Source organism: Pollachius pollachius, assembly GCF_949987615.1.
Source record: "Pollachius pollachius genome assembly, chromosome: 13".
In the NCBI taxonomy this organism is placed as follows: Eukaryota; Metazoa; Chordata; class Actinopteri; order Gadiformes; family Gadidae; genus Pollachius; species Pollachius pollachius.
Genome location: NC_136946.1, coordinates 18731074 through 18746830, shown reverse-complemented (window position 1 = coordinate 18746830; position 15757 = coordinate 18731074). Strand labels below are relative to the sequence as shown.

Here is a 15757-nt window from a genome sequence, read left to right as displayed (position 1 = left end):
TTGCTGGCCTGTAAATGAGTGTGTGAAGACTCGTGTAGACCTCTCCTACTGAGCTCTCAGCTCGGATATTTTCCATGCTCTTCTATCTGACTTCTGGGGATACTTTTCTTGAAGGATCTGTGTTTGGATTCGTAATGCCGCTTAATATTCCCGCTTTTTATCAGCGCCACGGTTTCAACACATAAAAGACACAACAAAGAATTAGTACTGCCTTGTGGGAGAATGAAAATGTATTGGTCAGTCCATTCATCTTTAAAATGTCTGTTTTCGTGGTCAACTTTCCTTATTTTCGAGCAAGCCATTTTCTCATTCCAAATTGCTCTTACGGTAAACAAACGATTTGATTGGCTATATTTTGAGTGACACTATTATGCACATGCCGTGACAGACGGGGGAGGGGGGGAGTTCGGTGAGTGCACGATCTTCCCTCTGTGAAGATCATTACTTTTTGCTGTTTTTATGCTGTACTACGGACTATTCTGCCTTTCAATTTGTATTTCAGTGAGAAATGTCTTTATTAACATAATCATGCTTTGTATAGTAAAATAAAAAAAACACATTATTTGAAATTGGTCATGGGTCCGGATAGGACCGTCAGTTTGTCCGGTGCCGGACCGCGGTCCGCCGTTTGGAGATGCCTGGTCTATAGCATATAACCGCGTTGTCTGATTACGGTTGAATTCATTTTTCACAATTTACCAGCTCTTGTTTTGAAGACTAATCACCACGCCATTTGTTTCAATGGGAATCGAGACGATCGATACTTTCAACATAAAGTGTACATATTTATAATTTGAAATTAGTCCCAGCCTTTATACCACAGATACTATAGGGTCTATAGCATATAACCATGTTTTCTGATTACAGTTTAATGCATTTTTCACAATTTACCAGCTCGTGTTTTGAAGGCTGAACAGACAATTTGACTGGAACTACTTAGCAGGTGGCCATATATCAGGGATGAATGTACATCCTGCAGCCAATCAGAATCGAATATTCCAAAAAATACAAGCAGCGTATTGATCTGCTATTTGATGACACTGTGCTCAGTCAGTAGCAAGTACAACCGACAAGTCAGCGTGCAACCTGCCGGGTTAATGCCCTCCTCCCAGCCAATCTGAATCAACCATTCTTAAACAAAGTAGAATAATGATGTCTTATTGATGACCCCATGTTATTGGAATGAGTGCTTAGATGTTGTGTGATCTGTCATGATTATCTGAGGGGGTTCGGGACCTTAACATAACATGAGAATGTTTTTAGTGCAATTGACAGAAAGACATGTAATTGTCGTTTTAGGCAATAATTTATTCAATTAAACCATAGCATTTTAAGTGCAATATTTATTTATAATATGAAAATATAAGACTTTAAATAAAAATAATAAGTCAAAATTAGATCAAAATAATAATGCATATATTTCAGCATTCTTTAGACAGTATCTTTTCAGGATTTCTTTTTTTTCGCACTCGGGCCAGCCGGGTGGCCATCCTCTGACCAATGGTGGCAGTGGCCCCCTCTGGCCCCCACGTGGCTATGCGCCCCTGTGTCTTTCGTTTGGAACGTAGGGGTGTCAAACGATACTGATGCCGGCACTGAAGCCCAATGCATAGATGAAGTCTGTCAGTGTCTGTCTGATCATATGAATGTTTCTGTTTCTGATTGTGTCGATGTTTGTTTGTGTAGTCATTAAATTAGCAGTGGTCTACATTTTTTGGATGCACTTTCCCCTTCTAATTCATTATTCTGACTGTTTTAGTGTGTTGTGGATGCCTGGCATATTGCAGTGACCAGTGTTGGGGTAGTTACTCAAAAAAAGTAATTAGTTATTACTTCTGTAAATTGTAATGAGATTACTTTACTAGTTACTGCATTTGAAAAGTAACTTCACTACTTATTACTTTACTTTCCCGTTTCTTAATTTACTGTAGATACATGGACAAACATAGCCCTATCATCACTTAGTGTTTATTGTATAAATCTATACAAAATAGCATATAAAACCATATGAAAGGCAAGGCAACTTTACTTTTCATACATAAGGCAGACTCAAAGTGTCACTGTTAGCGGGTGGCAGGCAGGCAGGACCCAAAAGCAGACAGTTCAAGTAAAGGGTAATTTATTAACACAAAAAGGCAAGGAACACCGAGAACATGGGTGACGCAGGTAACACCGGTAACACACAGGACACAACTTACCACAAACCACAATGATCCGACGAGGAACAAAGGAAAGACGGGCTTAAATACCAAACACGGCACGCAACGAGGAGCAGCTGAAACCCATTAGGGGAGGGAGCAGTAATCACACAGGAGGGAAACTTGACAGGACATGGGGAGAAACAAGACAGATACAAGAGTAAAACAGGAAACACACCAAAACAAGACAAGAAAACAGACAGACCATGACACAAAGTGCTTCACATATAAAAATTGTCATACAATGAAATTAATTTAAAATGAATTAATAGAAAAGATGAAAGAACAATATCCCTGTCTGCACAAAGAAATGCCTCACTGTAAAATCCACAAACAGGATAAAGTAGGCTATGGTAAGGTCAATCAGAAGCAAGACACAAGTTTCAAAACACAGGCTTTGGGAAACACGAGCACAAAAATTAAGTGGTCAATGAAAAATATAAAAAGGTCACTTTATCCCATACAATTAAAACAGAAATGCACTTAAGCGGCGGTGACACATGCTGTTACTTTATGTGGTCCAAAGGCTGAATGAACCTGGATCTATTACGCAAGCTATGAAATCGTAAGTGTGTCTTCCACTCACCCTCTTGCAGGTAAGAGCAGCCTTCTCAAGTTTTAAAGTAATGCTGTCTATCCAGTGCACAATTCCTATTCCTTAGTAACTTTTGTTGTTGGCAGACCAAATGTCCGCGGTGGTGGACACATGATCCAGGGAGGACTTTAAAATTATTTTGAGCTTAGATTCCATGTCGGTATAACACTTGTTCCTGTAATGGGAAAATCTGTCGGATGTTGGCTTGTGAGTCGCGGGTATTTTATCTAGTATTTTTCTAAATCTGGGTGATTCAGTAGTTAACAGGGGAAGCGTGTCTTCTACAATGAACCCTGCAACCAGCCTGTCTTTCTGTGTCACCTGCTTCTGTGCTCCAACACTTGAACACTCCTTCGCACAAGCAGCTACGTCACTCAAATCAATCGCTATGGCAACGTGCCGAGGCAAGCAGGCGCTGCAGACACAGAGGCAGCACGCATGCACGCACCACAGCCGATCAGAACTTTACACGCAGGCAAACACGGCTTGGGTAATGCAAGAAAGCGCGTTACTATAGTCGGTAACACTTTATAATAACTATCCGTTATAACTAGTTAATAGATCATAAGTAAACTGTTAATTGATGAGTAATTAATGACTTGTTAAGTGTTTAACTGTTTGTTAAGGATGTATAATGATGCAGTGTAGATAGTTAATAGATCATTAATAAACGGTTAGTTAATGAGTTATAAATGACTTGTTAACTGTATGTTAATGATTTATAACTATACTTTATAAATTAGAAATAGAAATCATGAACAAGCTATTAGTAAATTACTTATGACTTGTTAAGTATCAGTTAATAGTTTATACATGTTACTGGGACGTTATTCTAAAGTTGCAACTATTCCTCATTTATTAACTGTTAGTAAATGAGGAATAGTTGCAACTTAAGAATAACGTCCCAGTAACATACATGAGCTAATAACTAATACTTAACTAATATATTAACTCACACTTTACAGATCAGTTGTGAATAGTTTGTTAACCATCTACTAATACCAGTGAAACTTTCTAGAATAGCAAATGGGTGGAACAAGTTCAAGGTACAGGAATTTGATGTGATATTTAAAATATCAAATTTTTGTACCTCAACCTTGTTCCACCCATAGGCTTTTCTGTGTACTGTATTTTACCAAAGAAACACCACAGATGAAATGTTGAACGTTGTGTTTAATGTATAGAAACACACATACTGAGCCATCACATGGCAGAACAGCAGTATACAAACCCATGAGGTTTCTGCACTTTTTGTGCTAAACACAGATAAACAGAAGTTCAGAGGGACATTTAATGTCCATACATCCCAGCAATGTCATGGATTATCCGTCCTAACGGCCCTTTGCAATGCTTACAGGCAAGCCACTCATGCCATTCAATAACTCTGAGATGGTCTACCAGTAACTCCTCTGTACGATTCCCCCTGAGTCTCCACACATTTTCCTTAACCGTTCTCCAGGCCCTCTCTATGTGCTGAGTATGTGCACCTGTTTTGGCATCGACATACACTGTGATTGACAGTGAAATGGGTATAACCTAGCTGAGGTAAAGCATTGCGATAAGCCCACCACTCATCATTTATTATTGTAGATCCAACTTTAACATGGTGAGCTAAAAGTGGCGCCAGATCTCTCCTTCTTCTCTCAACTAAGCGAAGAACAGGCTTTGCATGTCTTCTCCCTCTCCTGTTCACACCTAGCATCCCAAACACCCACTTCTTCCTCTTCCAGCCACCAGCCATTCGTCCCCGTCCGTACTGATGAAAACGTGAAATATTTGGAATTATTCTTCTTTAAACAAAATGAATAATCTGTCATTCAATGGTAATTTGCATTACTATCTTGATAATAGTGCTTGCTGCTTGCCTTTCTTTTGTGTCTGAAGTGGCTCTCATCAATGGTGACAAACTGCTGCCGCCCCCCCAATGTACTGGCCTCTTGCTTGCTGATATCTGTCCATCGCAGTAGTGCACACATCTCGCAGCTTTTGAGCCATCTTTGACAGGGTTGCTGAGCTTCCAGAAATGTCATCATTGATCATGTCCACTTGATGTAGACGCTGGCCTTGTGCAAATCGGATAAAACAAGGCAAATAATTATTATACCACAGTTATTTTGATCTTTTTGGTTTGATACACAAAGTTTGCATCTACTGCACCCCAGAATATGAAAATTGTCCACTACTCTGTAGACAAAAACAGCAATAAAAATGGAAAATATGTTTTGTGGTATTTTCTACAGAGCTCTGTCAATATATTTGGGACTAATAATACTGTAGGATATTTGTAAAATCCTATTCCTAATATTAATTGCCAGAGCCTATAGATTGAGAGAGCCAATTGCCATTGAGCCTCAAGATGCAGGGTCAGACAGTCACGTTGCTCCACCAGGCCTAATGCTGACCAACACAGCATCCCCTAAGTAACAGCAATTAAACATATTTCCATAATTGTTAAACTGTTATGAATTCAAGCTGTGAATTACACTTTTTAGCAAAATAAATCACAAAAGTGAAATAACTCCAAGCACCTGTTATGAGTCTAGAGATGCTCCATGACATAATAATCACAAGCTTTACTACATAGTCTCCAGTTATTGTTTATGACAGCATTGTTATGAAGTATTTCTATTGAAACACTTTTCATCATAGACAGACTAAAATCATATACCTATGCAATAGCTTACCTGTACACAAAGCGCATCCAGTTGAAGAGGGAGACCTTTGAATTGCTGAATATAGATTTGTGTCTAATTTACCTCTTCAGTTTCCTCCCTCTGTGGTTATGGTGTTTGCAAACCCTGAAGATATATACAAATGAAGATAAGAATGACACAGGCCAGGGTAGTGACTAGAGCAGTGATTCTCAAACATTTGCATGTCAAGGACCCCCAAATTAATGTGTATTTGGCCATGGACTCCATCTGGAAATATTTTGTGCCAGGAACCACCCATAAAATGTGTGTAAATATGTTTAAAAAATGTTTAACCCCATTTTTTCAGTATTTCTGTCTGAAAATAGCAGATCTATAAGCTCACAACGTTTTGACGTGTTGTGATCTTGTAGATTAGTATTAAGTAGTGTAGTGTATAGTAGTGTATTTCTAGAAATTAATGTTAACATGAATTAAGAAGATATATTGTGTACTCTTATCAGCTCACAATTAAATAATTTCATTTTCACTAGAATTCTGGACCAAAATACCCATGTATGTTTATTTTTGTATGTTAAAAATAAACTTACCATGCATAGTTGTCCACACAAACTGATTCCTTGAATTTCATCTTGTGATTGCATTTTTGGTACCTCATCCATCTTCTTAGAAACCTTTTCTTCTGCATCCATTTGATTATTTCTCTGTCTTCTTTTAGATTTAGTTCTGCCTTCAACAAGCTCTCTTAGCTCAGTGGCTAAACCAGACATTATTTGGCTATGATATTACAATATGACTTGATTAGGACCTACCTTTGTTCTTATCCTCTCTTCTTTCCACACACATCACACATGCTTCCCGAGTCTCTGTGACTAGTAGAGTTGGCTCGGTCGCGAACGAATCAGTTCGAATTAACAAATCTTTAAGACGAACGAACCGAACTGGTTCCTCTCTCTCGTTCGCCTCGTTTGTCTCGTTCGCATCGTTCGTCTCGTTTGTTCTCAGACTCGACTCCTCCCAGACCCACTAGTCGATGACTCGCTAACAGTTTGTTCACTCACTGTGTGAGTGGTGAGGAGGGACCGACTGAGAGACGTCACGACTCACGCGAGCCAGCCAATCGTATGCTGGGTCTGAGTCTAGGACGCTCTCGTTGAATTTTAGTCAATGAGAGACAGAAATCAACCGGTTTAATGGGGAAAAAACAAATGGGCTTAGTGAGCCAGCTATCTATTATTCATATTGGCCATCTGTTGCATGGACGTATTTAAAGGATACATTGTACATATTTATAATTCGAAATTCGTCCCAGACTTTATACCACATTTTTCACAACCGACCAGCTCTCGTTGTGAAGACTAGTCACCGCGCAATTCGTTTCAATGGGAATCGCGACAGTATACTTTCAACATAAAGTGTACATATTTATTATTTGAAATTCGTCCCAGCCTTTATACCAGAAACTCTAGGGTCTATAGTGTAGCGACCCTGGGACATTTAAAGAGTTTGTGTGTTGTGTGTTGCATTGTATTTCGTTGTCGGTTATTTCAGTTGTTCTATGTGCATGCATTGGAATGTTCTTCTTGTCAATCAGTGTGGGGGGCGAATCATCAGGTCAGCTGGGGGAGGGCCTTGGGAGAACAGGAGGGTGGGGGCTTGCACGTTGAAGGGACCGGGTTGGGGGGTTGCCCGGGTAACCGGTTGTTGCTAGTGTGGCTTTTTGAGGTTGGTTACGGGTTTTCAGTGACCTGGTTTGTTACATTAAAGTTCCTTCAAGTAATCATGACTGGACATCGTTATGTCACCGGCAAGGTCATTACAATAGCATATAACCGCGTTGTCTGATGACAGTTTAATGCATTTTTCACAATTAACCAGCTCTCGTTTTGAAGGCAGTGTTCATTTTGGCAGCTAGATTTAGTCTTGGGCTGCACAGGGTTCTGTTTATGAGAGCCTAAAACACCCGGGACCCCCACCATCATTGCTAAATCAAGTCTATTATTTTGCTGATATGTTTAACATCCAATAATCAACTACACCCCCCATCCCGCTGCGTTTGGTTAAAGTTGTAATGTTGACGTATGAGAATGAGAACGAGGGAGGCGCTGAGTCTGAGCCATTCATTCCATGATTCGATTCACCGCTACCGGAAACTCGACTGAACGAACAAACGAGGGAGGGGCTGAGTCTGACTGACTCAGAGAACCGTGCATGATTTGATTCACCGCTACCGGAAACTCGACTGAACGAACGAACAAACGATTCGCGAACGACTCCTTTTGGTGAACTGAATGACGCGAACTGAATCGCGGAAGCGAATCACTAAATCCAACTCTAGTGACTAGCTCCCGCCAGATTACGTTTGAATTGTATAATAGGTCGGGGGTGACGAGGGTGAAACAAGCCAATCATAATTGCATTCACAGGCTGGAGGAGGAGCCATCCGGCCTCCTCCATCATATTGGCTGGTTGTCAACTTGTCAATCACCTCGCATCACCACTGTACTTTGATGAGTGACAATCGGTGACAACCTAGACAGACACGTCCATCCTTCGCTCATTCAGCAAGTTCATTATTGGATGGGCAGCCTGCATTGGCATTGATTTCAAAGAATGAATACACGGTCTGGTAAAATGTCCGATACCAGTGTTCCCAGCGGCGATGCGCAAAATACCGAGATAAATCCAGGTACTGTCGGGAGAAAGAGAAAGAAGTCAACAGCGGGTACTTCCAGTAAAAAGAAAACTACACCTGTGGACCATGCTGTGCACATGGACAACAACGGTGACGGTAAGCAAGACTGCGTGTTATCTTTTCATTAAAGATGTTTGATCAGGATAACACGGACTGATAGATTTGTACTACATAAATCAACCAGATTGGTTAAGTGTCCGATGATTAATTGTGTGTGTGTGTGTGTATGCACGTGTGTGTGTGTGCGCGCGCGTTTAGTCGCTTGCCGAAAATAGAAGATTTAGCCTATATGAAAAAACTGATGTGATTGTATGCATCAAAACTTTAATTCAAGGATTACTCTATGTTCACACCGCACATTGAAACGTGTCGCAGGGCGACACGTGCAGAAGTTGAAATAGTTGAACTTCTCTGCGCCATTCGCGTGAGACAGCCAATCAGCGTTCACTCCCTGTGGGTAACGTGGGTGAAGTAACGTAAAACAGCCAATCACCGTTCAAGCGGGTGGGCCAACCATTCCCTGCACTCCGAGTGAACTGCAGCTTGGAGGAGAAAGTCATTGTTGCCGTTTGCGAATCCCGGAGCTCTATATAATATTATATGTTATAATATATATAATGCTCATGGCTCAGATGCTCATTATTTTATTTTACCTTCACCTGGCTTTTATGATTAGAGCTTTTTTATTCTCTATACTATCATTCCAGATACTGAGGCAACTGTAGCTCCAACAGCATTTTTACATATTAGGAAGATGCAGCTTAAGCTCCGTGAGGCCAAGAAGAAGCAGCACACAGTCACAGAAAAAATCAGTGACCTGACTAAGGAGAGAGACTCCCTCCGCCAACAAGTTGGTCAAAGTAAGTAGGCCTAACACTTTCTTGGGAAAACATGTTTGCACACCTGAAAATGATACTTGGGTGCTTTGTAAAATATATATACAATTGAGTGGAAGAAAGGCCAACATTTCACAGTGACAAGACCATCAGAGCATGAGCGTGTTATTACCCAAACAATACACATGTACAGTTAATACCTGGAAGATAATATCTGTAGCATTGATTGACAGCAGACACATCTGTCCAACTAATGAGATCACGATTTGATGAATCAGTGAAACTAAAAGTCTTGATAAATGTAAATGTTGATAAGAATGTATGGGAGTTAACTTGTATCATCATAGTTAGTAATGCATTTGGTATTGTATTTTGTATTATTTTGTAGATACAGATGACGATGGGACAATTGACACATCTTCCTCGGCAAACTCGTCTCCTGGTGCATCTTCTTTCTCTTCATCCTCCAGTCCATCCAACTCCTTCATCCTCTTCATCCAGCTCCTCATCCTCAACTGATTCTTCAGATTCAGACAAGAAATCGAAGAAAAGACCCAAGAAGCAAAAGAAGCACCACCACCAGAGTCACAAGAGGAAAAAAAAAAGGCAACATGGCAAGCACAGAGGTAAGTGTAAAGAGAGGAAGGCAATAAGGCAGCTCCCCTCATGTGTGTCAGGCATGTAGACCTCTCGCTCTCTCTCTCGCAATGTCTCTCTCCCTCACGCTCTCTCTCTCTCAAGTTTATTTTCCAAAATGAACTTCCTGGTGGGTATATTATCTTGAACCCTCCAATTGCTCTGTGCCCATGTAATCTTCATTACTTTTTGCAACCACTTTGCATTAGGGCTGCACAATATATCGAATTTTTATCGCGATGACGATATTGGCTTCCCACGGTGACATGTTGTGTTCTCGCGATATTTTCGCGATATTTTTTTAAATAATGCTTCCACAAAAAAAGGAAAACGAAAAAAGAAACGAGCCCCGCCCATGCAGTATACGCTCTACCTCCGCTGCAAACCAAGCGCTCGCTGTACACCTGCGGTCTGCGACTGCGTAAGTACATCGGCGGCGGCGCGAAGCCTGGAAAAGACCGATTACTTTGAAAGACAAACACAATTAGGCCTACAATGTCTGAAGCAGTTGAGGTCAACGAGCTCGTCCCTCGTCGCGGATCTTCTTCCGTTATATGGGAATATTTCGGATTTAGGCCAAGTGATACAAACCAGCAAAAAACAATGTGCAAAGGGTGCCGGAGAGTTGTGGCTGCTTCGCATGGCAACACAACAAATTTATTCAGCCACCTGAAAGCACACCACAGAATCCAATATGAGGTTTGCATGAAGGCCAGAAGTGTTGCATCGGCTGCTAACGTCAGCTGTCCCGGTCCCTCGTCAGCTGCAGCTCAGACTTCAATCAAGGCTAGCATGTACAGCGCAACATTATATGCCTCCAAGTCACAAAGACACACAGAAATCACCGATGCAATAACTTCCCATTTGGCAAAAGATATGTGTCCAATAAATACCGTCAGCAATGAAGGGTTTAAAAAAATGGTTAACACACTGGACAAAAAGTATGTAATCCCCTCGCGAAATTATTTTTCCACAGTTGCATTACCTGCACTGTATGCAAAACGCCGAGGAGAAATAGAGAGGGATCTCACAGCTGTCGAGTACTTTGCCACTACCACTGATCTATGGTCAAGTAGAACGATGGAACCGTACATGAGCTTGACAGTTCATTTCACCGATGATGATTTTGCGATGCAGAGTAGATGCCTGCAAACGGCATTTTTCCCGCAAGACCACACTGGAGAGTTATTTGCCCAGGGACTGAGGGAAGCGATGGCCTCTTGGGGCTTACAGGAGGAGAGACTTGTCTGCATTACAACAGACAATGGGTCCAATGTTGTCAAGGCAGCTTCTCTCAATAACTGGACTAGGCTGCAGTGCTTTGGCCACAGGCTCCATCTAGCAATAGGTGAGTTGAATAATATATTTATAAAAAGATTTAAAAAGAAAATGCTGATTGTGTTAATGTGTTTGAATACTTTTTAAGTAACAATTATATTATACAGCGACTGTTCTTATCCCTGCTAAACTAACCAAATAAATGTACTTAGTAACAGAAATGTATTCGTATATTAGATAGGCCTACAACAATACTAATTTAATCTTGAATAATATGATTGGGGTTGTTGTTTATCAATTGTTTAAAAAGCACAAGAAGAGAAGGTTTAACTTGCTTTAATTTAACATATGTATATTTCATGTTTCTTTTTAGAGAACGCAATGAAAGACCCTCGAATTGACAGAGCAGTGGGTCTCTGCAAGAAGCTGGTAAGCAGCTTCTCTTACAGCTGGCGGCGTAAAAGGCAGCTAGCAGAGGCACAGAGGGAGTTGAAGCTGCCAGAGCATACGCTCAAGACCGAGTGTCCCACAAGGTGGGGATCAAGGCAGGCTATGATTTCTAGAGTCCTGGAGCAGCACAAGGCCATTGCTCAAGTCTTGTCCGATGACCGAAAGGCCAGACACCTCATCCCGAGCTGGCAGGACACAGACATCCTGGAGTCCATCAGTAAAGCCCTTCAACCTCTCACTGAGTTCACTGATGCACTTTCCAGCGAAAAGTACGTCAGTGTTTCCTTTGTGAAGCCTGTCCTCCACCTGTTCAGGTCCTCCATCCTTAAAGTGCAGGATGATGAGTCAGATCTCACCTGCACCATCAAGAATAAAATCATGACCTACTTGGACGACAAGTACAACGACCCTCTCACACAGTAACTGCTAAATGTGGCCTCTTCGCTGGATCCCTGGTTCAAGCTAAGCTACCCCAGTGAGGACGATGTTGGACCAATCCAAACCCGGCTGATTTTGGAGATGGGGAGGACTGCACATGCAGCCATGACAGTAGGTATTTATAATGAATAAATACAACATTTAATACAAATTAATTACATTAAGTGGATTAAATTTATGAATATAATCAAGCAATGTTAAATTTGTTTTGTTCTAGATCATTGATACTCATATTTTTCACTTTTCAAGGAGTTGGGCCAAACTGATCCCCATGGTGAGACTGCTGAGGATGTCACACATCCAAAAAAGAAACAGACCTTGGGGAGCTTCTTCAAGACCACTGAGGGAACCACACCGAGACCCTCTCCCGAGCAGCAACAACAGGCTATAGCCTCTGAGCTACAGTCTAACCTACAGTCAGGTAACCTAGACACTGAGGAGGACCCGCTGAGCTGGTGGAGGGAACACCAGTGACTCTACCCACGACTCGCAAAGCTGGCAAAAAAGTACTTGTGCATCCCGGCTACAAGTTCCCCTTCAGAGAGGGTTTTTAGCACTGGGGGAAATGTGGTGACCTGCCTTCGCTCATCCCTCAAGCCAGAAAATGTTGACAGGCTGGTGTTTCTTGCCAAAAACCTGTAAACTCTAAGGCAGTGCCCTTTCTGCATAGTCCTGCATTTAATTGTTTTGATTTTTTTTTTCCGCTTCTAGGAGGTCACGTGAATAATAACCTATTTTACAAGTTCAACATAAATCGTTTACAATTTAAACATTGTAGAATCATTGCCCTGTTGTTCTAAGTTGGTGTTATGTTAATGTTATGTATTCAAGTTTATGTTATATATTGTGTTATGTTATGTATTCAAGTTTCCGTGAATGTTCAATAAAAAAATTTATCACTAAAATCAATGAATAATCGTGGTAAATAATCGTGATATCAATATTGATCCAAATAATCGTGATAATCATTTTGGCAATAATCGTGCAGCCCTACTTTGCATCTATGTGTGTGTTTCCCTGTGTCGATTCACTACTTGTATGTTTGTTATACTTAACTACATTTCTATCTGTTTCAGCACGTCATCAAGAGATACAGGAAAGTCCTTAAGGCGTACAAGAAAGGAAGAAAGCTGAGTGTGGCATATCGAAAGGTCGGTGTCGACCGAAACACTGTCGTCCCCAATGCCCCGATCTATGAGCTGGCTGTTGTGGCCCCGAAGAAATACAAGGAGTTGCTGGTTGCTCATACACCACAGCAACGACTGCAGGACTTTGCAAAAAAATGTCTGGAAGTGTTGATTGATCAAATCCAAACCTTTTGAGGGATGTTGAACATCAAAAGAAAAAGGGGAAACTGATTCCTCTGTCTAAGAAAGCTTAGGTGTTGTGTCACTGTGGGATGGTGCCCTAGAGCAGTTTGGTTGTAGCTCGGGTCTGGTTCACTAAGTATAGAGGGTCCAAGTTGTCTTAAGACGTTCATATAAATAATGCCAATGGCTTGATTTTGATTTATTTTGTTTTCATGTCCTGCACAAAAAGTGCAGAAACCTCATGGGTTTGTATACTGTTGTATACTGCTGTTCTGCCATGTGATGGCTCAGTATGTGTGTTTCTATACATTAAACACAATGTTCAACATTTCATCTGTGGTGTTTCTTTGGTAAAATACAGTACACAGAAAAGCCTATGGGTGGAACAAGGTTGAGGTACAAAAATTAGATATTCTAAATATCACATCAAATTTCTGTACCTTGAACTTGTTCCACCCATTTGCTGTTCTACAAAGCTTCACTGGTATTAGTAGATGGTTAACAAACTATTAACAACTGATCTGTAAAGTGTGAGTTAATATATTAGTTATTAGCTTATGTATGTTATTGGGATGTTATTCTAAAGTTGCAACTATTCCTCATTTACTAACAGTTAAAGATGAGGAATAGTTGCAACTTTAGAATAACGTCCCAATAACATGTATAAACTTTTAACTGATACTTAACAAGTCATTAGTAAGTAATTTACTAATAGCTTGTTCATGATCTATTACTAATTTATAAGGTAGTTATAAATCATTAACATACAGTTAACAAGTCATTTATAACTCATTAACTAACAGTTTATTAATGATATATTAACTATCTACACGGCATCATTATAAATCCTTAACAAACACTGTTAAACACTTAACAAGTCATTAATAACTCATTAATTAACTGTTTACTTATGATCTATTAACTAGTTATAACGGATAGTTATTATAAGGTGTTACCCTATAGTCTAGTAAAGTAGTGCAGTTACCGATATTTTAAATGTAATGCATTACTTTACTTCACTACGTTACCCAAAAAAGTAATAGCGTTACTTTGTAACGCGTTACACCCAACCAGGCATGAAAATCACTCACCTTTCGGCGAAATTCGCCGTTTTGAAAGCAAAATAGGTGACCTACGTGAATCGTGTAGATTTGATGAAAAAATATTATGAGGGGGGGTAGGTTCAGAGGCCGGCCAGTTTATAGTCCTCCGTAAAGTGCTGTACTTAGACACGAGAGCCTGTCCGAGAACCTCTCCGTAGCTTACGTGCGCATCCAATATTTTTAAACTATCAGTCGACGCAACAGAGACGGTAAGGGCTGTGATTGGTCCTCTTAACAAAATCATTTCCGGAAATGCTACTCGGTTTGACTTTGGACCTTATTTACTTTGTACGTTGTTTACTTTGCACATTAAGGACCAATAAAACACCAAATAGGATTTGTAAAGCTTTGGAAGTTTATTTACCAAACTATTTACATGATTTGTTGTCAACATATAAGATCGGTCGGGCGGCGAATTACATTGCGTATCCGACATCCCGACGGAGAACTTTGAATGTTCGAGGGGTCTCCGTAGTCTGTCTTCCACTCGTCACCCAACGGTGCGTACCTTTCAGACTACACGATTCTCAGATATTCCACCACGATTTAACATGTCGCACTGTCGGAAGACTGGCTACACTACAAGATTTACGTTTAAGATATTTAGAAAATCTAAGGTTTAGAACTGACATACATGACATTTTTGTCATAAAGGTTCCAGTAGTTTTTATATCTGTTCAATGCAGCAACTCCTCACAGTAGGTGGCATGAACGATACAAAGTACACGCAGCAACAACGTAGCCTAGCAACAAAGAGTCAACAATGGATCCCGAGTACCTAGCACTATAGGCATTATGCTGGCGGTCCTCTGCACAGAGACTAAAAGGAAGAAAAAGAAAGGATTGTGGACTCGTTCTTGGGTTTGATCGCATTCATTTTTGTTGAATGCGTATGGATGATTTTAGGTGAGGGGACTGACAAGGTTGAAGGGTCAAGTGGTCCACCTTTCTATCAATAAGGCTAAACTAGAAGTTAGTGCTAACACTAATACAAACATTATTTTTTGCAGAATGAGTGTGCTAAGAGAGAAGGATTCCGCCATTATTAAACAGCTGGATGCTGGATTGAAATGCAGCTGGAACTGGTCGTGGCTTAAACTGCAAGGCAAGGTCTCAGTAAAAGAGCAAGAGGTGTCCTTCCATCTAGGAGATGTTTTCATCAAAATCAACAGGCAGGGATTCGCCAGATGCATTCTCTGCCACAAAGAGATCAATTATGCTAACAAAGGCAGCCATGCTCTGCAGGCTCACTGCCAGACGAACGTTCACAAGAAGAAGGGGGAAATGATAGCTTCCACTGATAGTGTTGCCAGCAGCTTCCTTCCAGCATCAGCTAGGGTGAATCCAGCAAGCCAGAGTCAAGCCAACCAGGGGTCAGAAACAATCAGGCAGCAGTGCCAGGGAAAGATCCCGTACCAGTCATAAACCGCATAGCAAATGCAGAGGTAGGTGGTGTAGACCTGTTAGTCAGCACAGGCAGCATATACAGAGTACACTAGCACTTTGAGATTGTTATTTTTATTGTATCACAATCAGCTCCCGTCACTGGCAGCATCATCACCTAAAC

General features: G+C 40.8%; 1 long non-coding RNA gene across 1 annotated transcript; it reads right to left on the bottom strand.

Moving 5' to 3' along the window:
* Window positions 1-3969: 3969 nt before the first annotated feature.
* Window positions 3970-7771, bottom strand: LOC307084927. Its single transcript, XR_013812333.1, has 3 exons — window positions 5478-7771; window positions 4659-4856; window positions 3970-4549 (listed from the first exon to the last, which is right to left on the bottom strand). It is a non-coding gene; the product is annotated as an uncharacterized lncRNA (long non-coding RNA).
* Between the last annotated feature and the right edge of the window lie 7986 nt (window positions 7772-15757).